This window comes from Rattus norvegicus, chromosome 2 (genome assembly GCF_021556685.1).
Source record: "Rattus norvegicus strain SHRSP/BbbUtx chromosome 2, alternate assembly SHRSP_T2T, whole genome shotgun sequence".
Taxonomy (NCBI): domain Eukaryota; kingdom Metazoa; phylum Chordata; class Mammalia; order Rodentia; family Muridae; genus Rattus; species Rattus norvegicus.
The window spans coordinates 17,692,935-17,718,881 of NC_141535.1; the positions used below are offsets into that span (position 1 = coordinate 17,692,935).

Sequence of the window (25,947 nt, forward strand, 5' to 3'; positions counted from 1 at the left end):
AAATATCTTCGTTGGAAGCTCTCATAAAGACAAAATAAATTACATACTTCCAACATGCAATGACACAGAATATGCATTACTATTTCAAAAGGTAAATAACCAGGGCCTAGTGAGACTTTCTGCCCCTGAGCACATCTGGGTGAAGCAATGTGAATTATTCTGTATGTTTACCTGTAACCCTACAACGTTATTGTTTCAAAGATCTTCCTGATTATGAAACATGCTCTGAGGGATAGTACTCGAGGTCAACGAATGCATCTGTGGATATTAGGATTAGAAGTGAGGGCTTCTTCTTCAAATTAGTTGAGCCAGTGAGATCTTTTGACATCATAGGAACCAGTTGGCACAGCCGAGGATGTGCTGATACACAGACATACGGTGGAATTCTTCAACACAGTTGTAACTGTTTTATTGCTTCTCACTTAATTGTTCCACCATCGATAGCTTCACTGTTCCTGCTTCGAACCTTAAGCCATCTTCGTTCAGAGAAGCCCAGTAAAGGGCCCTTGAGCAATATCACCTTTCAAATTCAACTTCAGTTCCTCACTGTTCATGATGGATCTTGCTGTACCTTTAAAAAAATAAAAAAGTCTGTTACTTTCAATTTAGCCTCAAATAAATCCTTAGGATAAGAGCGAAAGGCACATTTTTTGCCAGGTTATCACAGCACTAATCTCCAACCAAATTGCATTATGGTTCCCCTCTAAAGCCTCCTGTTACTCCACAGGCCACATTACTCTCTTCCATGGTCTGACTAGGATGTCCCACTAAGCCACACTTACAAGTTCAAATGTTTTCCTTGTACAAAGTCCCAAACTCTTACAAATTTCTTAAAAGGACCATACCACATGGTCAGAACTGTTGCACCATTAGCCCCACTTCCTGGTACTAACTTTTGACTTAGTTATTTTTCTTTAATAGTGACAGGAAAAAGATGCAGAGAGAGAGAGAGAGGCAGACAGACAGACTTTTCTGTCATGATTCTATAACAGTGATAAAACACCATGACCAACTTATAAAAGAAAATATTTAATTGGGCTTACAGCTTTAAAGGGTTCATAATGAGCAAAGGTATGGCAGCAGGAATACCTGGGAGCTGCAAGTAGGAGCCTGAGACAGAGGACACTGGGAATGGAGCCAGTCTTTTGAAAACCCAAAGCTTTCCTCTAGTGACACACCTCCTTTAACAAGGCCACACCCAATCCTTCCCAAACAATACCACCACCTGGGGATAAAGTATTCAAATACATAAGCCTATGGGGATCATTCTCATTCCAAGATTATGTATAACATATTGACTAAAAAGGATTTAAAAAACATAAATGGCATGAAAAAATTAAAAGAATAGTTTGATCTCTGATGCCATTAAGCAAACTTCAAAGAAATTAATACCCCTTTAGAACATGCCTGTAAATATTCTCAATTCACATGTTCTCATAAAGACTTTAAACTTCACTGTTACAGGACCATGACTTTTCAATATATGTATACACACATACACACACACACACACACACACACACGCACACACACACTTGAATACATATATGTGTGTATGTGTTTGCTCAACATATACATGTAGGGGGAGGTACTGATAGTAAGGTCTGGTTCCCTAATTGGTTCTTGACCTGTTAATAAAGAAGGCCAGGAGCCCATTGCTGGGCAAAAGGGACAGTTAGGAAAAAGATGCAGAGAAAGAGAGAGAGAGAGAGAAAGAGAGAGAGAGAGAGAGAGAGAGAGAGAGAGAGAGAGAGACTGACAGACAGACTTTTCTGCCATGATTTGGAACCAGGAGCACACAGCAATTATGTAAGCTTTCAGGGCAGCCAAGGCCTGCGGCTCCATTGCAGACAGGTTCCTAGAGATGTCTAGCAGGAGCTAATTGGGACAAGCCATTAGGCTTAGGGCAGGAGAGGTGGAGATAAAAATTGTTAAGGACACGCATTTCCAGGCAGGAGATATTTGCACCCAGCAATTGTGCTAGCAGGCAAGTTTTAAAATAATAAAGCTGAGTGGATGTTTTTATCCGCAGATTCAAAGGTCTTGGGTGGGGCTGGTACCACGACTTCTCCTGGGGCAAGGTTTTTGGGAGTGGGCCGGTAGAGCAGTTGACTACTGGAGCAAGGTGTGTAGAGAAGCTTGGTCAGTGCTGGTGGCTTGGCACAGCTAAGCTAGAAGGAACAAAAGGGAGCCAGGGGGGACTGGTAGTGTGGTCTCCCGTTCTAAGGCGGTAGTGTGATTTTTAAAACTACATGCAACATATACATATGTACTTTTTTTTTTTTTCTCGGAGCTGGGGACCGAATCCAGGGTCTTGCGCTTCCTAGGCAAGCGCTCTACCACTGAGCTAAATCCCCAACCCCCCATATGTACTTTTTTATTCTACATTAAGCTTTACTTAATGATAATGAATTATGATAAATGAAAGTAATTCTTAAACAGAAGACATCACATTAGTAAATACTATATTTCAAAGAAGTTAATAATGTGAAATATAGTATGAGAAATTAATGTACATTGTTGTTTAGGACCTTCTTAGCAACAGGGAATCTGTCTTGTATATAACTGAATTCTAAGAAACAGCTGAATCCCTAGAAATGGCTTCTGGTCTCCCATGTTCTGGGTAAATCTAGGCCACAATATCCCACCCTATGCTTCTTGGGTTAGTTCCCAGCCCGGGGCCTTCTAACAGGACCCTCAAAGAAACAAGCTAGGATAATTGTTATAAAGAAAACCACATGAAATAACAAATGTGAAGTTCCCAATGTATGCATGAATTTGATTGCCCCTTGCCTCTCCTAAACTGAGGTTCTGTTGGTTGGTCGGTTGGTTGGTTTTTGTTTGTCTTAAAGGTTTGTTTTGTCCTGCCTGCCTGCTGACAAGGTTTGGGTCCCAAACCCAGCCATCTTTCTGATATAATAGCTTTTGGAAGAAAGATAATTTTGCTGGCTTGAACTTGGTTTTCATAATGGATTATTCCCAGATTCTCAGACCTTATCATGCATAATGAAATACAGCAAAAGATTGTGCTCCTCCATGTAATACACACATCATTCAAATTATATCTTTTTATTGAAAATCGTTTTTCCTTCTTGGTATCAATGTGTTCCCTGTCCACGGCAGTTGCACTCTCCCGCTGTCACCTAGACACTAGCCTCTAATCCATCATCTTCAGTTCTGCCTGTCTCCACCAAGCCTATCTTGCCTCTCACAGACTGTCAGTATTCCTTTCTCTTACTCTTCTCTGCTGGGTCTCTAGCTTCGCTAACTTCTGCTGTGTGTACACACTTGCACAACCCTACTAGGCCATCTTTTTTCCTAATTTCACAAGACCACTTTTCAAAAGCACATTCGCATAAGACCTGCTTTTTAATTTTTGTTATGAGTATTGTTATTTTTTTTATTTTTTTCTGAAGATACTTCAAGCTAAGCACTCATATCCTCTGCCCACTGCATCTCACCTTGGAGCCTCTGTGGGTCTCTTTGAGGCTTCTCAGAGCTGCCCTGCTATCCTGTGGGTGCCTGTGGGCACTACCATCTTGAATAGAGCACTTGGCAAGGTGGTATGCAGCAGCCTGGAGCTTGGGCAGGTTCTGCCCCAAAACTCACTGTCCATCCCCACAATTGCCCTGGCTCTGAGCAATGACAGGATGTCCGAGATAGAAAACGGTTCATTTTCTAAATTGGTCCTCCTCAAAAGGCCTCCATGATCTATGCTGTCACCAGAGGCCATGTCTTTATCTGTGATCGGCTTTGCTGCTAGAGGTTAATATCGATGTCCATGGTACTTGGATACCAAGTTGATGGTTGTGGTCTGTGATACCTCCTGAGGTCGTGCTGAAATCTGAGGTCCATGCCAACATGATCTGTGTTGATGTCCATCGGTGCCATTTCAGAGTGATGGGACAAAAAATTAACATAAGAATCAGTAGTCTTTCTAGATACACACTGAAAAAAGAGATAGTGGAAACATAGCCCAATAGTAACAGTAGCCTAAAAATATATCTAAGAGATAAAGAAGCTGTACAATGAAAGCTTTAAATCTCTAAAGAAAGAAATTACAGAAGAGAAGAAGATGGAAAGACATATGATCCCAGATGGATAGAATTAATATTGTGAAACTAATCATACCAAAAGCAATTTACAGGCCCAACATAATCCAAATTAAAAATCCATTCCATTCTTCATACAATAGAAAAGGCAAGTTTCAGTTTCACTTAGAAACACAAAGATCCAAGGCAGCCAAAGAGATTTTGAGCAAAAAGAATAATATTATAAACTTTTCTGTATCTGATATCAAGTTGTACTGTAGAGCTATAGTAATGAAAACATTATGTTACCTGCACAAAAACAAACACATAGATCAACGGAAAAGAAGAAAAGACACCGATTTCAGTTCATACAACTAAAGCAACCTGATTTTATAGCTATCAAAAAATGCACATTAGGAGAAAATTGTGTCTTAAACAAAGGTATTGGGAAAACTGGATGGCCACATATAGAGGAATGAAACTATATATTATATCTTGCCTTGCAAAAATCAACTAAATTAGATCAAAAATGTGGAACCTGGAACTCTGGAGCTACTAGAAGAGACAGTAGAGTACATGTTATAATATAGTGGCCTAAGTGAGACTTTCAAAATAGGAGTCTGTCAACTGGACATTTCAATGAACCTCATGAAACTAAAAAGCTTCTGAAAATCAAAAGAAACAAAATAACAAAAGAAACTGTCAATTAAATGAAAATACTGCCTACAGAATGAGAGCAAAACATCCAACAGAGAATAAATATTAGAATACATAAAGAATGTGGGATGGGTCATCAAGACAATAAACCCAATAAAAAATGGACTATATATAGACTTGTACAGAGACTTCTCAATAGAAGTCTGAATGCCCAATCAACACTTTTAAAGCGCTTGATATCATTAGGCATCAGGGGAATACAAACTAAAACTATTTTGAATTTCCTTCTCACCCTAATCAGAATGGGTACCACTGGAAAAATCAAACAACATAAACTCCTGTAGAACATGTGAAAAAGGAAAGCACTTTTCAGTGTTTGTGGGAACTCAAGTTGCTGGGGTCACTATAGAAAACAGGACGGGGATTCCTCAATAACCTAGAAGTAGAAATACCATGTGACCCAGCTAGTCTACTCCTGAGCCCATAGCAAAGGACTCCATGTCTTACTGTGGAGATTTGACTGCCCATGGCCATTGCCACTCTGCTAACAGTACACGGGAAGTGGAGCCAGTCTAGATGTCTATCCATTGTACCAATGGACAATGAAAATGCAGTATGTACATATAATAAAAATTTTATTCTCCTGGGAAGAAAGAAAATATTTTCACGTGGGTGGATAAAACAAGAAAAAATATGGAGCTAGGTAAACCAAGCACAAAACAAAAACAAACAAACAAACAAAAAAACTCACCCAATATTTTCATGTGTAAAGCCTAGCTTTAAATCTCTAACCTTTTCGTGTTGAATATGGTGTGCCTGTAGAAGCCTAGAAACTGGAAAGCAGCCACTGACAGAGGGATGCCTTAAGGAACTGGAGATTAAAGGACATATGCAATACGAAAACAGAAATGGAGTTGGAAAGGTTTGAGCTGGTAGGGATAAAGGATGGCAGGGGAGGTTATTGAGGAGAGGTACCCACTGGTGACCCACCAGTCTCCAGTGGACAGTTCTAATCCAATGCTCACTTATGGCCCTTGTAAACCTAAGACAAAAAACAAAAAGTGATTAATATTGGAGAGGGACAGGTAGGGTTAGAGTGGAGGTTAATAGGGAATAGGAGACGCAATCAACATACATGCTATACATCTCAGAGATTGTCAAAGAAGTAAAACAACTAAAACAAGTCTAAACTTAACTGCTGGCCAATGTATCCTTCTCTAGCTTTCGTTCACTATCTTTTTGTGTCCTCCCTAAGAAAACTTTGACTAATAATTGTGTCATGATGTTGTTGGGCGGACACTTTTTCCAATTTGCTGACTATTTTATCTAGATTTTATACTCGCATTTATATTGTTTAATTTTTAAGTTTTTAAATGTTTAAGAAATTAAAATATATAATTACATAATTCTCCTTCTCTTTCCTCCCTCCAACCCTTGTTATGAGAGCCTTTACCTCCCTCATAAATTTATAGCCTCTTTTTCTTTCATATTGTTATACATACACATACACATTTTATTTATACATATACATGCACATATAGCTTGTTGAGTCCATTTTATATTTTTTTCAGGGCTAACCATTTGGCATTGAAAAACCCAGTTGGGGGGCTTCATCTCTGCTTTCCTTAGATGCCTATAGTTCATGTTTTAAGGGTGGTATTTCATAAGATTTCTTCCTCCACATTAGCAAGGCTACTGGTGCTTTCCTTGTTCAGGTTTTAACTAGGCATCTATATTGTTGGGACATTATGGGTAAAACTTGTCTGTAATCTCTAGAAGACATGATCTCACAGCAGGCTTCTTGGTCCTCTGTATCTTACAATTCTTCTGCAATCCCCATCCCCTTTCTATGATGCTTCCATGAGCCTTAATTGTAGCAGTTGTGATGTAGTGTATTCATTGGCATTAGGAACCTCATTATCATGTGTTCTCTGCATTTTGACCAGTTGTAGTTGCCTTTAATAGTCTCCATCTATTACAAAGAGAAGCTTCTTTGATGATGTATTAGAATACAATTAGGAATTATGCTGGCTTAGTAAAGAAGAAGTATTATATTCTTTTCTAAGATCTATTACCTTACTAGCCTGAGAAAGTTGACTCTGTTACCAGTAGTACCAGGCATGATTTACCTCCTGTTGGGAGGCCATAAATACAATTAGACCAATAAAACCAGTAGCTGTTGTTCCCTCTAGACAAGAGTGCTTCTATTACACCCTGAGGTGTATCTTGCCATGGTAGCCATTGTAGTTCATAGATGTCATAGCTATGAAGAGCTATTGGTCGCTTTGCTTTATGAAAGACCTGTCACTCAACCTGTTCTGGAAAAGGAATGACATAGGAAGAAATACTATTGTGTGATCAAACTCAGCCAGGCATAGTGACACATTCCTATAATCCCAAATCTCAGGAAACTGGGAAAGGATGATCGGAAATTCGAGGTCAAGCTAGGCTACATAAAAAGATCTTGTCCCAGTAACAAAAAGAAATGCCAAAGCCATCTTCCTGTACCACTCAGAAGTCTAAGCATTTATCAAATGGTACACATTAGTTTTTTTATGTGCACTCAGAAATCTCCACCTTTACTTCCTATGTGACAGGAAGGCAATTTCTGGGCACTTACAATCAAACTTTTCTGAAGCATTATCCTGAGAGCACATATTGTTTACATCTTTAAATCTTTTCCAATCCTATATGCCATATTTAAAAGAATCTAAGAAAAAAATTCCAGTATTAATTGTGATTCAACCATACACTTAACATTATAGCTATTTGAAATAAAATTAACTGTGTCCCTTCAACTAAAATATGTGTGTATACTATAGTATACCTATATTCCAAATAGATTTGAGATGATGTTATGGACTAATAGATCCCAAATCTACTTTCTTGAAATAAAGTGTAAATGGAGATATACAGTCAGACTTCCATATTTATAGGAATATGATCAATATTTATCAACAGATCGATATATTTAACCAACTATAAGTTGAAAATATTTAAAAATTTCATCTACATTAAAGATGAAGAATGAATATTTTATTCCATGCACATTATAGTGTAATAAGTGTTTATGTAGCATAATAATGGATAAAGTATTACATATTCTAATTTAAAATATGTGGAAGTATTGCATAGATTACATGCAAATATTACATTATTTTATATTGTCAATGAATTTTGATATCTGTAGAAATATTGAAATCAATCTTTATGAATTTTGAGAGACTACTACATAAATATCTTAATACATACATTTCGTTTTGTATTGTATTGTAAGGGGTGATTCTGATGCTTTGATCAGGAGTCTGCATGTGAATGCTGTAGGTCCTAGTCCCCAATTGATTCTTGATCTATCAATAAAGATGCCAGCAGCCAATGGCTGGGCGAAAGAGGCAGGACTTCCAGGTTCCTACAAGTAGGATAGGAGACACAGGAGGAAGAAAGGAATTCGCCATGTTTTAGAGGGAGAGTCACCAGCCACGTGAGATCTCCGGTGGAGTGGCCATTGGCTGCTCTCTCAGGTGGGATACTAGGAATGCAATTAAGCTGAGCGTGGATGTAGGATGCTAAGCAAGGAGAAAGTAACTGGGCAACTAAGCTAAGGGCAGCTTTAGATTGTTGAGCAAGGAGTAAAGGAAAAGGCATGCTAGCCGAGGGAGGCTTAGAGCCCAGCCACTGATCCATGCAGGTTAAAAACGAGTGTGTGTGTGTGTGTGTGTGTGTGTATGTGTGTATGTATGTATGTAGTATGTATGTATGTGTGTGTGTATGTGTGTGTGTGTGTTTTATCCACGGATACAAGAGTACCAGGATGGTGGCTGGTAGCGAGTGACCCCAGAGCTTAAAGAGGGATAGTAGAAACTACACGTTACATTGCATCGATATTTTGTTTTTATTTAAAAACATACTAATGTCAAAATAATATCAGTGAAGAGTACAGTATGTGTTGTTATTAAAGCTTAGGTGTAAAACCACAAGAATTTTGTGGATACAGCTGCGTGTAATGTCCTTAGAGTCTGGCATAGGTAGAGTTAGTAGTATAGCATGGTTGAGTTAGTAGTTGGTGAAATACATCCAGCCAAGAGGATAAAGCCTGGAAAAGGAGTAGTCTCCTCAGACGCTGACACTGCCCTAGAGCGTGAATTTAGTTTCAGCCACTAACCTATTTTTCCACGTGATTTCATGATCTGTTCTTGTTATAAAAATATCTTAACTTTAGTATGGATCATACTAAACTGTGATTTATGCATCCATTCATTTCACTACTCTTTATTATATGCATGATGTAAGATAGTATTTTATTGCTGTATCACAAGGTGTTACTAATATTGCAGCATAAAAGTATACACATTTACAAACTCACAGGAGTTTGTACTTAATTCTGTGCTTTGGGACTTAGCTGGCTGGAATGCATTCATCGGCTCCACCATTGGAGGCTCCAGCTCTCACCCAAGCTTGTTTATGTATTGGCAGCATCCACTTGCTGTAATTGTAGGACTAAAATCCCTGATGCCTTGGTGGTTGTACACTAGGGGCTACTTTTAGCTCTTGTTCACTGCTCTCTACTCCACAGGGCCATATTTACGGTGTAGCTGTTACTCTTCATTAGGTAATCAGGAATTGTTTTGTGGTATCTTTTTACAATTATCAGAGCAAAGTATGTTTTTACAGATCCCTGCTATGATGTCAGACATATGGTGATGATCTAATCATAAGATTAATTATTTCAGACATTAATTACATTTATAAAATACCATTGCATCCATATATATATATATATATATATATATATATATATATATTAGCATTCGTGCAAGTGGGAGGAGGTATGAATACATAAGAAGAGGGGAATCTTGAAGAACCATTTTATAATTCTGACTTAGAAAGCTTAAAAAACTGGATTTTGGTATGTGTCCCAACATTCAAGACACAGTGAAAAGAAAAAAAAAAAGAAAAAAAAAAAGACATGAATTTTCACATGGAGCACGCTTTCTAGAAAGTTGAATTAAAAAAAACATTTGCACCATTTTTTTTTTCAGCATCCTATTTCAGGTGGTTAAGATGGAGTCATTACAACAGACCATACCTGTTTTACATTGCTTACTTCTTGTTAACATTCAGTTAACTTTATTTTTTAACAGGTGGCATTTTTTTCTGTTTGTGTTTATATATGTCTTTCACATGTCTACACTGAGCATTTTTTTTCTTATTTTAGATTCATGGAATTTCAGGATTAGCAGAGAGGGAAATTAAAGATTATTTCACGGTTTATTAGCATTTAAGGGAAAGGTAGTTGACTCTTGTACTTAGTAAAATACCAGGGTGCCAGTCTAGTTCTTTTAAATATATTGATTTCTCAAATGATAACAGATGTGGCCATCACTAACAAGTGCCTTTCTTGAAATAGAGGAGAAACTTAAATAGCAGGAACAGGCAGGATACCAAGGAAACAGACTAATCAGACAGATGGTGCTGCTCTGCAGAAAGTCTGAGTAAATCCTAACTGAGCAGTGAGCTGAATGGGCCCCAGGAACGTGGGGAACTCGGCCTGCTTTTCTTTGAATGTCTCATTATGTTACAATAAACCACCAGGCCTACATATGAATCTTTCTGTAGATTTTCTTATAAAATTGTGTTGTCTCCTTTGTTACTGCTTTTTCACAGCAGCAGGCTTTTGCCTGAAACCTAACTTTTTCATAATTAAGATGTCATAATAGATTTTCTTTTTCCTTCCAATATATTTTTGAATCTCTCCGATACTTTTGACATTTATTAAACCTAACAGCATTTAATCATTTTGATGTGGGTGATTTTAAAATTTATCATAAATCTGTATAAATAACAGGGTTCTGCCTATATAAAAATAAAAACCATGGTTAACTAAAATGGATTTGGTAAAGAGTAGAATTTCACATGAAACCAGCAAAAAAAAATGCTAACAGGAAGCCAGAAACGGAATAAAAACACAAAAGGTATCCCTAGCACAATGCCCTGGGGATCAGCAGCTATGGCCAAGAGCATGAGGTGATGTCAGAAATAAGAAAACTCCCTGGGCTTGAGTTTTGGCCCTCTGACCTTAAGATCATTAGTGTTTGTGTATAATATTGTCTGTATAGTGATTATAAAGATGTGAGTTGAATATTTCATCTTATTTCTGTCTCACTATGCCTTAATAGGACACAACAATAAATGTGTGGCCTAGAGAAATTAGGCTCTTGGAATTCATGCAGTTACTACTAAATGGCAAAGAAGCCACCAGAACTGACTCATCTTTTTCTGTTAAACAAAGATACTATGGCTGAACATTAGAAGCCAGAAGAGGGTAATAGCTGACTTAGTCAAGAAATGAATTTGTTTTCATTCATTATCTTAGTATATGTGCAGCCTGCAATATTTTTTACCTCAACAAGCTGCTTCTGCTTTACAAGGTAATGTTTTGGTGTTCGCATTATTACATACCCACCCCACCCCCAAATCCTTTTTTTCAGTATCTTTTTAAATATTGTGATGAATTTGCCTAGTTTTATAAAAGAATTTCCTAGTTTTGTCTTTCTTGCATCAAGTGAAAGAAATCAAAATGTATAACCATGGAATAATGAATGCTTTACAAAGGTGGACCATTCATACTAAATTCATGATGCTAAAAATGCCTCCCTCAAACATCGAAGTAAATTGGTGAATGATAGGAGGAATGACCTGAAAAGGCAATTAAAAGGACACAAGTCTGGGGGCTGCACTGTAGTCTTCTCTGCTTTACTCTTCAAAGAGAGCAGCTGTGAGAAAAGAAAAGAAAAGGAAAGAAAAGAAAAGAAAAGGAAAGGAAATGAAGGAAGGAAGGAAGGAAGGAAGGAAGGAAGGGAGGAAGGGAGGAAGGAAGGAAAAATCTCCCATAGTTGTTTTCTGTGAGGCTTCCCTCTTTCTCTGTCACAAACTGAGAGTATTCTATATGGGGAATGGGGAGATGACTCAGTTTAGAAAAGTGCTTGCATAAGAATGGAAGCCAAGGTCCCCAGCATCTATGAAAAAAGCCAAGTACAGTGGTATACCCATATAATCCCAGCACTGAGGAGGTAGAAATAGGTGGATGCCCTGAAGTCCCTGGAGAGTTGATTGTAAACTAGTTCAATTTCTGAGTTCTATTGTCGATGAGAACCATTGTTTAAAAAAACAAAAATAAAGTGGGGAGACTTTGATATAGATACCAGACATCTACTTCTGGCCTCTATATGCACATATACACAGGTATACACAGACACAAACAGACAAATAATACTTTTGGAAGTGTAAGTGAGAGTGAATGGAATGTGTTTAATGTTTGAATATTGAGAATGTATCATATGCATACCTTCTACAGAATGAAGAGTCTGATACACACAGAGACACACACAGACACACGCACGCACACACATCACACATTCTTGCATTTTGATGGTAATTAGAAATACAAAAATATTTACAAAATGTGTGTGTATATGTATATATTCCAACACACACATATAGTCCAATGTGTGTGTGTGTGTGTGTGTGTGTGTGTGTGTGTGTGTGTGCATATTCCAACATATTAGGAAGTCTTTGATCTGGCCTAACACTTCTTTTTTATCAATTTTAAATAATTTTTGAACAAACTTCTAAGTGATACCCAGCATTCTTTACAGTTAAGATATATCCACTGTCTGAATGTAGGTAATGAAAAGTTAGAGACCAGGTATATATGACTCTCTATGATCCTTCTCCTTTTAGATGCTGAATGCAGGCATAGACCATTTTACCTATATCAGCCTGCTGATGCATGAGAGAAATTTCCAATGTATTTTGGGTGACATTATCACAGTAGTTTAGGCTACTTTAACAGTTAGTGTCCTGCATAGGATCTCCTATGAAATAATACACCTCTGATGGCTATTTTTGATGTCATCTTGACTATATCCGGAATTACATAAATCTCAAACTGAGCACAACTGTGAGGGTTTTTTTTTCCTTTTTAATTAAATCATTTGAAGTGGGAAGACAGACTATTAATTCAGATCTTTTGAGGTGAGAATATCTACCTTTAATCTGGACCACACTTTCTGCTAGTAGCCTATATATGTCATCTTTATACGATTAGATTTAAGGTCATTTTCTTATGCTTCAGTTGTATTAAGATATCCAGGGCTTGCTGTAGTAAGATAGCTGTTGCTCTGGCTTTTGTCAATTATGTTCTTATGCTGGCCTTTAGACATCTTGATTTTCCTGGATATTTCAGTTGTAGCAAGTATTGACAGGGGGCCTAACCTTGATGGTCTTAGTCTGGCAGGCCTCTTGTGGTAGTCTTTGGGCTGGACTTTGGAACTCAGGTGGTGCAAATCTCCCAGCAGTTGGGTGTGCCCCTGAGAAAATGAGTGAGAAGGGAATTGGGATGGGGAACTCAGGTAGAGAGATGGTTGGATAATAGAAGTCCTGGGTTCAGTAGGCTTCTCAGGGCAGTTAGGTGTGCCCCACATGATAAGTCTTGAATAATAATTTAACCCTTTAAAATTATTGGGTTTTTAGCATCAAACTTGGAACAAAAACATCTGACTGAGCCCACGTGAAGTTACAAAGTTGAGTCATTGTTAGGCTAAAGACACTGATTGCTAAAAGGGTCCGTTCCATGACAATGACAATGACACTATGGACCATCAATATCAGTTTCCTTTGGGAACACAACTAAACACCTTTATAAGTGTCTTGCTGGTACTGTGTGACCAATTGTTAGGTTTAAGAAAAAGTCCATTTGACATTTCTAGGTCTGGTAGGTTAAATGCATTATCTCTCTGATCCTCTTGCCATTCTGTGATTTGAGGATGGAGATGGGTACCCAATAGTTACTGTTACAGACTTTCCATTAATTTCCTTACTGACTGGAGTAGGTGGGATTTTTTTTAATGATTATTCTGTCTCTGACTCCTTATTGGATATTAGGTGATGTGGGTATGTTCTTAAGAATGAAAGTAAACATAAGGTATGTCTTTGGATTATAGAATAATATTCCAGGAAGCTTATCTTGATCTTTAAACTTTAAACTAGTAGCATTGGCTGGAAGGGCTTATCCTCACTGAGTGGGAAGTGCATTCTCCAAGTAGTAATGATACCAGAAGTTCTGTATTTCTTTATGAACTTATTAACATACATAATTTCAAAATAGAATGAAACCACAATAAAGTATTATTTAATTTAAAAATTTTAAGTTTGAGATTGGTTTTTATTACTACAGCCCAGACTAGCCTCACATTTGGGCTCCCCAATGGTGTGATTATTATATACCACAGGGACTACCTTATTTTAAAGTTTTATTAAAAATACTTAAAACCAAACTCAAATAATATCAATTCAATAACAATATAAAGTTCTCTCTTTACCTAAGAAGAGTAAGCTTGTGTCTGAAGAGATGGCCATCAGAGAAACTGAATTCATGGATAAAAATCTACCTAAAATACAGGCAGCAAGTCCAGAAAATTTTATATAGATTTGCCAGTGCTTCAAAAGAGATAAAATATATTTTTGTACAATATATAATAAACATATTATATATACTAGAAAAAGAAAGAAAATTTCTATTTATCTATATGAGGTTAACATGTTCAGTTCACCTAAAATGGAAAAAAACAGAAAATTTATGGACACTTTCCTAATTTCCTATTTTTTTTTAATTCTCTGCTACATATAAAGCTGGAGCCATGGGTCTGTCCATGTATACTCTTTGGATGGTGGTTTAGTCCCTGGGACCTCTGGTTGGTTGGTATTGTTCTTATGGGGTTGCAAACCACTTTGGTTCCTTCAATCCTTTCTCTAACTCTCCCAATGGGGACCCTGTTCTCAGTTCAATAGTTGCCTGCTATCATTCGCCTCTGTATTTGTCATGCTCAGGCAGAGCCTCTCAGGAAACAGCTATATCAGGCTCTTGTCAGCATGCACTTCTTGGCATCAGCAATATTGTCTGGGTTTGGTATATGTATGTACATATACATACACATTACTATATGTATATGGGCTAGATCCCCAGGTAGGGCAGTCTCTGGATGGCCTTTCCTTCAGTTTCTGCTCCAGACTTTGTCTCCATATTTCCTTCTATAAATATTTTTGTTTCCCCTTCTAAGAAGAACTAAGCATCCACATTTTGGTCATCCTTCTTGAGCTTCATGTCGTCTGTGGATTGTATTTTAAGTAATGCGAGCTTTTGGGAGAATATCCACTGATCAGTGAGTGGATAGCATGTATGTTCTTTTGTGACTGGGTTACCTCACTCAGGGTGGTATTTTCTAGCTTCATCCATTTGCCTAAAAATTTTATGAAGTCATTGTTTTTAATAGCTGAGTAGTACTCCATTGTGTAAATGTCCCACATTTTCTGTATCCATTCCTCTCTTTAAGTACATATGAGTTCTTTCCAGCTTCTGGCTTTAATAAATAAGTCTGCTATGAACATAGTAAGGCATGTGTCCTTGTTGCATGTTGGAGCATCATTTGGGTATATGCCCAGGAGTGGTATAGCTAAGTCCTGAAGTATTTCTATGTCCAATTTTTTGAGGAACTGCTAGACCCTCAGGACACAGGAACCAAGGAACAGTCTGGGACAGGATCCTTCCAATTTCTAGCTGTCCCTGGAGCTGACATGTGCCACAGTTCTCTGAATCCAGATCCCACTGTGAGAAAGCCTGTCTCCATGAGTGCTGACACACAGACTTACAAGAAAGTCAAGCCACTGTGAGAGACAGCAAGAGCAGCTAAGACCAGAGATAAGCAGATGGCAGAAGGCAAAGGCAAGAACCTAAGCAACAGAAATCAAGGCCACTTGGCACCATCAGAACCCAGTTCCCCCACCACAGCAAGCCCTAGCTACCACAACATACCAGAAAAGCAAGATTTTGATTTAAAATCAAAACTCATGATGATGTTAGAGGACTTTAAGAAAGACATAAATAACTCCCTTAAAGAAATACCGGACAACACAGGTAAACAGGTAGATTCCCTTAAAGAAGAAACACAAAAAATCCCTTAAAGAAATACAGGAAAATACAACCAAACAAGTAAAGGAATTGAACAAAACCATCCAGGATCTAAAAATGGAAATAGAAACAATAAGGAAATCACAAAGGGAGACAATCCTGGACATAGAAAACCTAGGAAAGAGATCAGGACTCATAGATGCAAGCATTACCAACAGAATACAAGAGATAGAAGAGAGAATCTCAGAGGCTGAAGATACCATAGAAAATATTGACACAACTGTCAAAGAAAATGCAAAACACAAAACGCTCCTAACCCAAAACATCCAGGAAATCCAGAACATAATGAGCAGATGAAAGCTAAGGACAATTGGAATAGAACAGAGCAAAGATTCCCAATTTAAACGGCCGATAAATATTTTCAACAAAATTACAGAAGAAAGTTTTCCTAACCTAAAGAAAGAGATGCCCATAAACATACAAGAAGCCTACAGAACTCCAAATAGATTGGACCAGAAAAGAAATTCCTCCTGTCACGTAATAGTCAAAATACCAAATGCACAAAAGAAAGAAAGAATATTAAAGGCAGTAAGGGAAAAAGGTCAAGTAACATATAAAGGCAGACCTATCAGAATCACACCAGACTTCTCAACAGAGACTATGAAAGCCAGAAGATCCTGGGCAATTGTTAATACAGACCCTAAGAGAACACAAGTGACAGCACAGACTACTATATCTAGCAAAACTATGAATTACCATAGGTGGAGAAACAAAGATATTTCATGACAAAACCAAATTTACAGTATCTTTACACAAATCCAACCTTACAAAGGCTAATAGATGGAAAACTCCAACACATGGAGGGAATCTATACCCTAGAAAAAGCAAGGAGGTAATCTAATTTCAATTAACCCAAATAAAGATAGTCACAAAAACATAATTTTACCTCTAACAACAAAAATAACTAGGAACACAATCATTGGCCCCTAATATCTCTCAAAACCAATAGAATCTATTCTCCAATAAAAAGACATAGATTAACAGACTGCATATGGAAAGAGGACCCAGCATTTTCCTGCATACAGGAAACACATCTCAGTGACAAAGGCAGATACTACCTCAGAGTAAAAGGCTGGAAAACAATTTTCCAAGCAAATAGTTCTGAGAAACAGGCTAGAATAGCCTTTCAAACATCAAATAAAATTGGCTTTCAACCAAAAGTTATCAAAAAAGATAAGGAAGGACACTTCATATTCATCAAAGGAAAAATCCACAAGATGAACTCTCAATTCTAAATATCTATGCTGAAAATGCAAGGGTACCTACATTCATAAAAGCAAGCTTACTAAAGCTCAAAGCACACATTGCACCTCACACAATAGTAGTAGGAGACTTCAACACCCCAGTCTCATCAATGGACAGTTCATGGAAACAGAAACTAAACAGAGACACAGTAAACTAACAGAAGTAATGAACCAAATGGATTTAACAGATATTTATAGAACATTCCATCCTAAAACAAAAGAATATACCTTCTTAGCACATCATGGTACCTTTTTCAAAACTGACCATATAATCAGTCACAAAACAGGCCTCAACAGATACAACAAGGTTGAAATAATCCCATGCACCCTATCAGATCACCATGGACTAAGACTGGTCTTCATTAACAACAAAAGTGATAGAAAGCACACATACACATAGAGGCTGAATGACACTCTAGTCAATGATAACTTGGTCAAGGAAGAAATAAAGAAATTAAAGACTTTTAGAATTTAATGAAAATGAAGGCACAAATACCCAAACTTATGGGACCCAATGAAAGCAGTGCTAAAAGGAAAACTCATACCTCCGAGTGCCTCCAAAAAGAAACTGGAGAGAGCATATATTAGCAGCTTGACAGCACACCTAAAAGCTCTAGAACAATAAAATGCAAATATACCCAAGAGGAATAGATGTCGGGAAATAATCACAGTCAGGGCTGAAATCAACCATATAGAAACAAAAAGAACTATACAAAGAATCAACAAAACCAGGAGCTGGTTCTTTGAGAAAATCAACAAGTTAGATTAAATCCTTGGCCAGACTAAGCAGAGGGCAGAGAAACAGTATCTAAATTAACAAAGTCAAAAATCAAAAGAGAGACATAAGAATGGAAACTGAGGAAATTCATCAGATCCTACTACAAAAGCCTATGCTCAATGAAACTGGAAAAATCTGGATGAAATGGACATTTTTGTAGACAGATACCAGGTACCAAATTTAAATCAGGATCAGATAAACCGTCTAAATAGTTTCATAACTCCTAAAGAAATGGAAGCAGTCATTAAAAGTCTCCCAACCAAAAAAAACACAGGACCAGGTGGGCTTATCGAAGAATTCTATCTGACCTTTATAGAAGGCCTATACGAATACTGTCCAAATTATTCCACAAAGTAGAAACAGAAGGAACATTTTTTTCCTATGAAGCCACAATTATGCTTATACCAAAACACAAAAAGACTCAACAAAGAAAGAGAATTTCAGACCAATTTCCTTTATGAATATTAATGTAAAAACTCAATAAAATTCTTGCAAACTGAATCCAAAAATCCTATTTCTTGAGCCAAAAGCAGCAGAAGAGACTCTCCTTTCTGCAGGCAGCTAGGAGGAGGGCCTCTTCTATACAGGGTGGAGCTTGTGTACTAAGAGACCTCAAACCTTGCCTACACTTTGCCATACTTTCTCCAACAATCCATGCTTTCCCAACAAGGCCACCCTCCTCCTAGTAGTGCCACTTCCCATAGGCCAAGCATATTTAAGTCACCCCATGTTTCAAGCAAATGGACCTAAGAAACAATTTTTAGTAGCCATTTAATAGCTAACAACTTCAAAGTAAAACTAATGAAAAGAAAAGTGTCCTTAGGGAAGAGTATTGCATGCTGATTAAAAAAAAATCCACCAAGATGGCATTCCATTTCTTAACATTTATGCCCAAAACACAAGGTCACCCAAGTTTGTAAAAGACATATAACCAGAGCTTAAATCACAAACTGATTTTGGGGAACTTTAAAACCACACTTGTACCAATAGATATTTCATCTAGATAACAAAACAGAAATAATGGAGATAGCAAATGTTATAAAGCAAGTGGGCATAACATATTTACAGAATATTTTACCTAAGTACAAAGAAGGTACCTTCTCTACAACTCATGAAGGTTTCTTTAAAACTGACCACATACCTGAACACAGAGCAACTCTCAACAGATACAAGAAAATTGAAGTAACTCCCTGCATCTTATTAGACCATCATGTATTAAAGCTACATAGCCACAGCAACAGAAACAACAAAAAACTTTTAAACTCATGAAAACTGAAAAATAATCTGAAAAACTCATCAAAATAGAAATAAATAGGAAATTAAAGACTTTCTAGAATTCAATGAAAACAAATACACAGTATACACAAACTTAGGGGATACAATGTATAAGATGCTAAAAAGGGAAATTCATGAAACTTAGTGTCTACATAAAAAACTTAGATTTCATTCTAGTAATTTAACAGCACAGGTGAAAACTGTAGAACAAAAAATAAATAAGCACACTCAAGAGGAGTAGATGGCAAGAAACAATCAAACTTGAGGCAGAAACCTCCAAAGTAGAAACAAAGAGAACAACACAATCAATGAAACAGAGCTGGTTGTTTGAGAAATCAACAAGATAGATAAACTCTTATTCATACTAATTAAAAGATGGAGAGAGACTATCTAAATTAATAAAATCAGAAACAAAAAGAAGGCCTTAACAACCGACATTATGGAAATCTAGAGAATCATAAGGACATGCTTTAAAAACCTGTACTTGGCCAAATTGGAAAATCTACAAGAAATGGGTATGTTTCTTGATAGGTACCACTTACCAAAATTAAATCAAAGTCAGATAAACAATTTAAACAAAGATATAACTCCTAGTTAAATAGAAGTAGTCATTAATAACATCCAAATCAATAACAAACAAACAAACAAACAAAAAAAAAAAAACAGGTCTAGGGCAAGATGGGTTTTGTGCAGAATTCTACCAGACTTTTAAAGAGTTAAGGTCAACACTCCTCAAAATTTCCACAAATAGAAGCAGAAAGAACATTACACAATTCATTTTATGAGGTCACAAGTATGATAAAAATGTCACATAAAGATTCAGCAAAGAAAATTATATGTCAATTTCTCTTATGAACATAGATGCAAAAAGTACTCAATAAAATACTTGGAAAATTAATGCCAGAGTCTATCAAAAAGATCATCCACCATGATCAAGTAGACTTCATTCCAGAGATGCAGAGGAGGTTTGATATGCAATAACCAATAAATGTAATCACCATATAAACAAACTGAAAGAAAAAAATCCGCATGACATCAAGAGCCAGAAAAAGCCTGCGACAAAATCCAACACCCCTTCATGATAAAAGTCCTGGAGAAATTAAGGTTTATAACTAAACAAAATTAAGACAATGTAGAGCAAGGCCATAGCAAACATCAAATTAAATGGAGAGAAACTCAAAGCAATTTCAGTAGAATCACAGGGACAAGACAAGAATGTCTATTATTTCCATATCTACTTAATACAGTACTTGAAGTTAGAGCAGTAAGACAGTGAAGATCAATGGGATACAAATTGAAAAGGAAGAAATCAAAGCATTATTATTTCCAGATGATATGATAGTATATATAAGTGACCCTAAAAGTTCTGCTAGGGAACTCCTACAGCTGATAAACACCCTTACTGAAGTGGCTGACTACAAGATTAACTCACAAAAATCAATAACCTTCATAAATACAAATGACAAATGGACCGAGGAAGAAAACAGAAACAACACCCTTTACCATAGCCTCAGATAATATAAAGTATCTTGGTAAAGTTCTATCAAAGTGAGTGGAAGACTTCTATGACAAAACTTCAAGTCTTCGAACAAAGAAATTAAAGAAGATATCAGAAGATGCAAAGGTACTTTATGGTCGTAGAGGAGGATAAACAGTATAAATGACCATCCTAACAAAACTAATCTACAGATTCTATGCAGCCACCATTAAAATCCCAACACAAGTCTTTACAGACAGAACAGTTCATACAGGAAGGAAAAACAAAACAGAAAACAAAATAACAGCAACAAAAATAGTAAAGCTAATACAATTCTGAACAAAGGAAGAGCTAAGGGAGGTTTTACCATCCCTGATGTCAAGGTGTACTACAGAGCTTCAGTGATAAAAACTGAACGGCATTGGCACAAAACATATCGATCAATGGAATCAAATTGAAGAGCCCGACTTAAATGTATACAACTACAGACATCTGAGTTTTGATAAACCAGAAGTACACACTGGAAAAAAGCATCTTCAACAAATGATGCTTGTCAAGCTGGATGTTTATATGCAGAAGAATCCAAATAGATCCATACTTATCACCTTGCACAAAACTCAAGTCCAAGTGGATCAAAGACCTCAACATAAAGCCAAATACACTGAACTCAATAGAAGAAGAAGTAGAGAACAGCCTCAAATGTGTTGACGTAGGAAATGGCTTTCTGAATAGAACACTAATTGTGCAAGCAATAAAAGCAACAATAAGTGGGACCTCATAAGACTGAAAAGCTCCCATGAGGCTAAAATGTTCTGTCAATTGAACAAAACAGCAGCCTATAGTATTGCAGAATATTTCTATTAATGCCACATCTGATAGGTGAGTAGTATCTACAGTATATAAAGAACTCAATAAATTATATATCAAAATACCAAATAATCTAGTTAAAACTGAGTACAGACCTAAACAGAGAATTCTGAAGGAAACAAACTCAAATGGCTGAGAAACAGCTAAAGAGACATTCTTAGTTATCAGGGAAATGCAAGTCAAAACTACTTTAAGATTCCATTTTATACTTGTCAGAATGGCTTAGATCAATAAGACAAATTATGCTGGCAAAAATGTGGAAACAGAGCAACACTTGTCCATTGCTGATGGGAGTGAGAACTTGTACAGCTACCGTGTAAATCAATATGGCAGTTTCTATAAAGTTGTGAACTGATTTACATGAAAATACAGCTAGACCACTCTTGGGCATATACCCAATGGATGCTCCATCCTACCACACTTGCTTACCCATGTTCATTGTTCCTCTATTCCTAATAGCCAGAAACTGGAAATAACCCAGATGTCTGTCAGCAGAAAGACAATAAAGAAAATGGAATACATTTAAACAAAAAATGGAGTATTACTCAGCTATTTTTAGAAAGTGACATCATGTAATTTTCAAATGGAAGGAACTAGAAAAATGTCATCCTAGGTGAGGTAACCCAAATCTAGAAATATAAATATGGCATGTGTTGTGTTCACTTTTAAGTGGATTTAGCCTTTAATTAAATGATAACTGAGCTACAATTCATAGATCCAGTTATGTTAGGTAAAGACAGGGAGTGTAGGTTGGTTGCATGGATCTTTCTGGAAGTAGGAATAGAATAGATTTTTATGAGTGGACTCGGGCAGGTGGGGCTAGGTATAGGAGGAATCAGGTGTCCAGTGATAGGAAGGAGGGAGAGACTGTGGGGTGAGATGGTGCTAGTCAAGCTGGTTGCTTACAGGCGAAAGAATGCAAATAGATCCATACTTATCACTGTGCACAAAACTCAAGTTCAAGTGGATCAAAGACCTCAACATAAAACCAAATACACTGAACTTGATAGAAGAAAAAGTAAAGAACAGCTTTGAGGGGCATCGAGGGAAGATCTGAAAACCTAGTGCAGTTGAAACTTTCCTGGGATATATGAATAAGATCCTACTTCTTATAATGGAGGAGACAGTCTCAACTTGCCATTTCTTGTTGCCAATTAGGTTTCCTTTGAAGACTGGGCTGCATTTTGAGTTGTTGTCCAAAGAGGGTCCTATGAAAATTCCCAAAGTACCTGGGCCGATGCTAAGACAAGTGGTTGTTCTCTTCACACCAACATTGGAGGCCCTATTGCCCAAGACAACACTCACACAAATCATGGAACATGGAGAAGTTAAGCTGGTGCCCATCTGAAGCCTTTACCCCTAAGTTCTAGTCTAGTTAGTATGGGAAGGTACTATGCAGGCAGGCTACCTGAAGAATGTGGACACCAAACCAGTCATAAAACCTTTGACCTGCCTGCAAAATATGCTAGGGCAATGGTTGCACAGAACTTCTGGGAGTACACAACCAATGTCTGATTTGACTTAAGGTCCTCTCTACAAAAGGAAACCTAAGGTGGACACTGTTTGCATAGCCAAGAAATGGAGACTAGATGTCCCAGAGATAGGTAAAACCGAACACCAATGGTTAAAATGTAAAGTGTCAATCGAATGACTTCTAATGATATTTTGCTATACTCAAAGATCAGTGCCTTATCCAGTTATCATTCCACTTCCTCTGACAGCAGATGGAAAAGGATACAGTGACCCACAGCCAGACATTACGTAGAGAGAATGTCTTAATTGGCTGCTTTCATCAAATCCCTTGGGGATCCTGTGGAAGAGGAGGTGGAAAGATTTCAAGAGTCAGAGGCTCAAGAAGAATGGCCAAAGTGCAGATGCTTCAGCCCTTCTTAAAAGGGAGAATAAAAATATTCATAGGAGGAGATATGGAGACAAAGTTTGGAGCAGAGACTGAAGGAATAAATCATTCAGAGCTGATGTAGCAGCAAACCATTGAACTGAGAATCGGGTCCCTGAAAGGGCTTGCAACCCCATAAGAACAACAATGCCAACCAACCAGAGCTCTCAGGGACTAAACCACTACCCAAAGACTATACATGGACTGACCCAGGGCTCCAGCTGCATATGTAACAGAGGATGGCCTTGTTGGGCACCAATAGGAGGAGAAGCCCTTGGTCCTGCCAAGGTTGGGCAACCCCCCCCACACACACACACACAATGTAGGGGAATGTCAGGGTAAAAAGGGTGTGGTTGGGAAGGGAGAGTACCCTCATAGAAGAAGGGGGAGAGAGGATAAGATAGGGGGCTTATGGAGAGGAAACCGGGAAAGGGAGTAACATTTGAAATGTAAATAAAGTTATATCCAATAAAAAAGAAAGAGAGGGGATTGAGGACACCAGAATTACAAAGCTCCCTGAATCAGCCAAGCGAGGCACTTAGGAGCTCACAGACTCTGAGACAGTTAATTACAGGGACTACATGGGTCTTCACCAGGTCTGCATGCCTATATAGCAATTAGCTTAGCATTTCTATGGGACTCCTGACTGTGAGAACATGTGTGTCTACACTCTTTTGTCTGTTCTTGGGACTGTTTTCCTCCTGTTAGGTTGCCTAGTCCAATTTTAATATAGTTTCTGCTTTATCTTATATTTTTGTCATGTTTGGTTGTTGCCTCTTAGGGGCCTCTTCTTTTCCAAAGAGAAAGAAAGGGAGTGGATCGGTAGAAGAGAGTAGGTACCTAGGCTGAAGTGGGAGGAGGAGAGGGAGGGGAAAGTAGAACCTGGATATACTGTATGAGAAAAGAATATTTTCAATTAAAGAAGAAAAGAAAAAAATTATGTTTATACATGAACATGTGTACACATTTATGTGTGTGTAGGAGTTTGGGGATAAAGAGGCCAGAGCAGAGTCACTCTTAAGCTAATTTTTCAAGACGGAGTTTCTCACTGGATGTGGAATGAACCTATTTGGCTTTACTGGTTCTCACCGAGCCCTGGGTGTCCTCACATCTCCACCTGCCTTCTGCTGGGATCACATGTGTGCTCCAGTGTTTCAGTTCCATCTCCACCTGCCTTCTGCTGGGATCACATGTGTGCTCCAGTGTTTCAGTTCCATCTCCACCTGCCTTCTGCTGGGATCACATGTGTGCGCCAGTGTTTCAGTTCCATCTCCACCTGCCTTCTGCTGGGATCACATGTGTGCTCCAGTGTTTCAGTTCCATCTCCACCTGCCTTCTGCTGGCATCACATGTGTGCGCCAGTGTTTCAGTTCCATCTCCACCTGCCTTCTGCTGGGATCACATGTGTGTGCCAGTGTTTCAGTTCCATCTCCACCTGCCTTCTGCTGGCATCACATGTGTGCGCCAGTGTTTCAGTTCCATCTCCACCTGCCTTCTGCTGGGATCACATGTGTGTGCCAGTGTTTCAGTTCCATCTCCACCTGCCTTCTGCTGGGATCACATGTGTGCATCAGTGTTTCAGTTCCATCTCCACCTGCCTTCTGCTGGGATCACATGTGTGCCAGTGTTTCAGTTCCATCTCCACCTGCCTTCTGCTGGGATCACATGTGTGCCAGTGTTTCAGTTCCATCTCCACCTGCCTTCTGCTGGGATCACATGTGTGCACCATGTTTCAGTTCCATCTCCACCTGCCTTCTGCTGGGATCACATGTGTGCACCGTGTTTCAGTTCCATCTCCACCTGCCTTCTGCTGGGATCACATGTGTGCACCATGTTTCAGTTCCATCTCCACCTGCTTTCTGCTGGGATCACATGTGTGCGCCAGTGTTTCGGTTCCTTATGTGGGTGCCAGGGATTCAAATGCAGTTGCTCATGCTTGCACACCTAACACTTTATGCCAGAGTTATCTCCCCATCCTCTTAAGGCAGTTTTCATTTACATTACTCTAATGGCTAAGGACATTGACCACTTTCAGAAACATTTATTTGGCCATTTTTATTTTTCCTTTTGAGAAAAGTCTGCTCAGGTCATTAACCCATTATTGATTGGAAATTGTATTTTGTTTTTGTTGCAATTCTTCTGTCTAAAGACATTATCTTCCTATTCTGGTTGGCCATGTGCTTTTGAACTCTGTCATTTGTCTCTGGTGCTAGTTTCTTTTCTTGGCAGAAGGTCTAAAATTTCTCCTAGTCACATTCCTGCCTTCTAAGTAGCAGTGATGGCCTGGACCGTGGTCATGAGTTCTTCCATAGGCGGAAGTTGTCATGGATGACCTTGGCTGGGGGACTAGGCAGTTGGTAATGAGAGAAGCATTGCTGACAATCTTGATCAAGTTGTTATACTGCTTACGGTTCAAACCCATCAAAAACATGGAGACATCCGCAGAATAGCCAGAGATGATAACTTGTTTGGCTCCACCCTTCAGGTATGGCCCAGCTTTCTTCATGGCGATGAATACACTAGGAAACTCTACAACATACTCAGCAGCAGCATCGCTGATGATGGTGGTGGGATCTCTCTCCTGGAAGATGGTGATGGTCATCCTATTCATGACAAGTTTCCCATTGTGATGGTTTGTATATGCATGGCCCAGGGAGTGGCACTATTAGAAGGTGTGGCCCTGTTGGAATAGGTG

General features: G+C 38.2%; 1 long non-coding RNA gene across 1 annotated transcript; it reads right to left on the reverse strand.

Annotated features, from left to right (window-relative positions):
- Window positions 1-382: 382 nt before the first annotated feature.
- LOC147995968 (uncharacterized) lies at window positions 383-25,820 on the reverse strand. Its single transcript, XR_015670245.1, has 5 exons — window positions 24,898-25,820; window positions 24,342-24,846; window positions 5,679-5,730; window positions 3,462-3,866; window positions 383-571 (listed from the first exon to the last, which is right to left on the reverse strand). It is a non-coding gene; the product is annotated as an uncharacterized LOC147995968 (long non-coding RNA).
- Window positions 25,821-25,947: the final 127 nt, after the last annotated feature.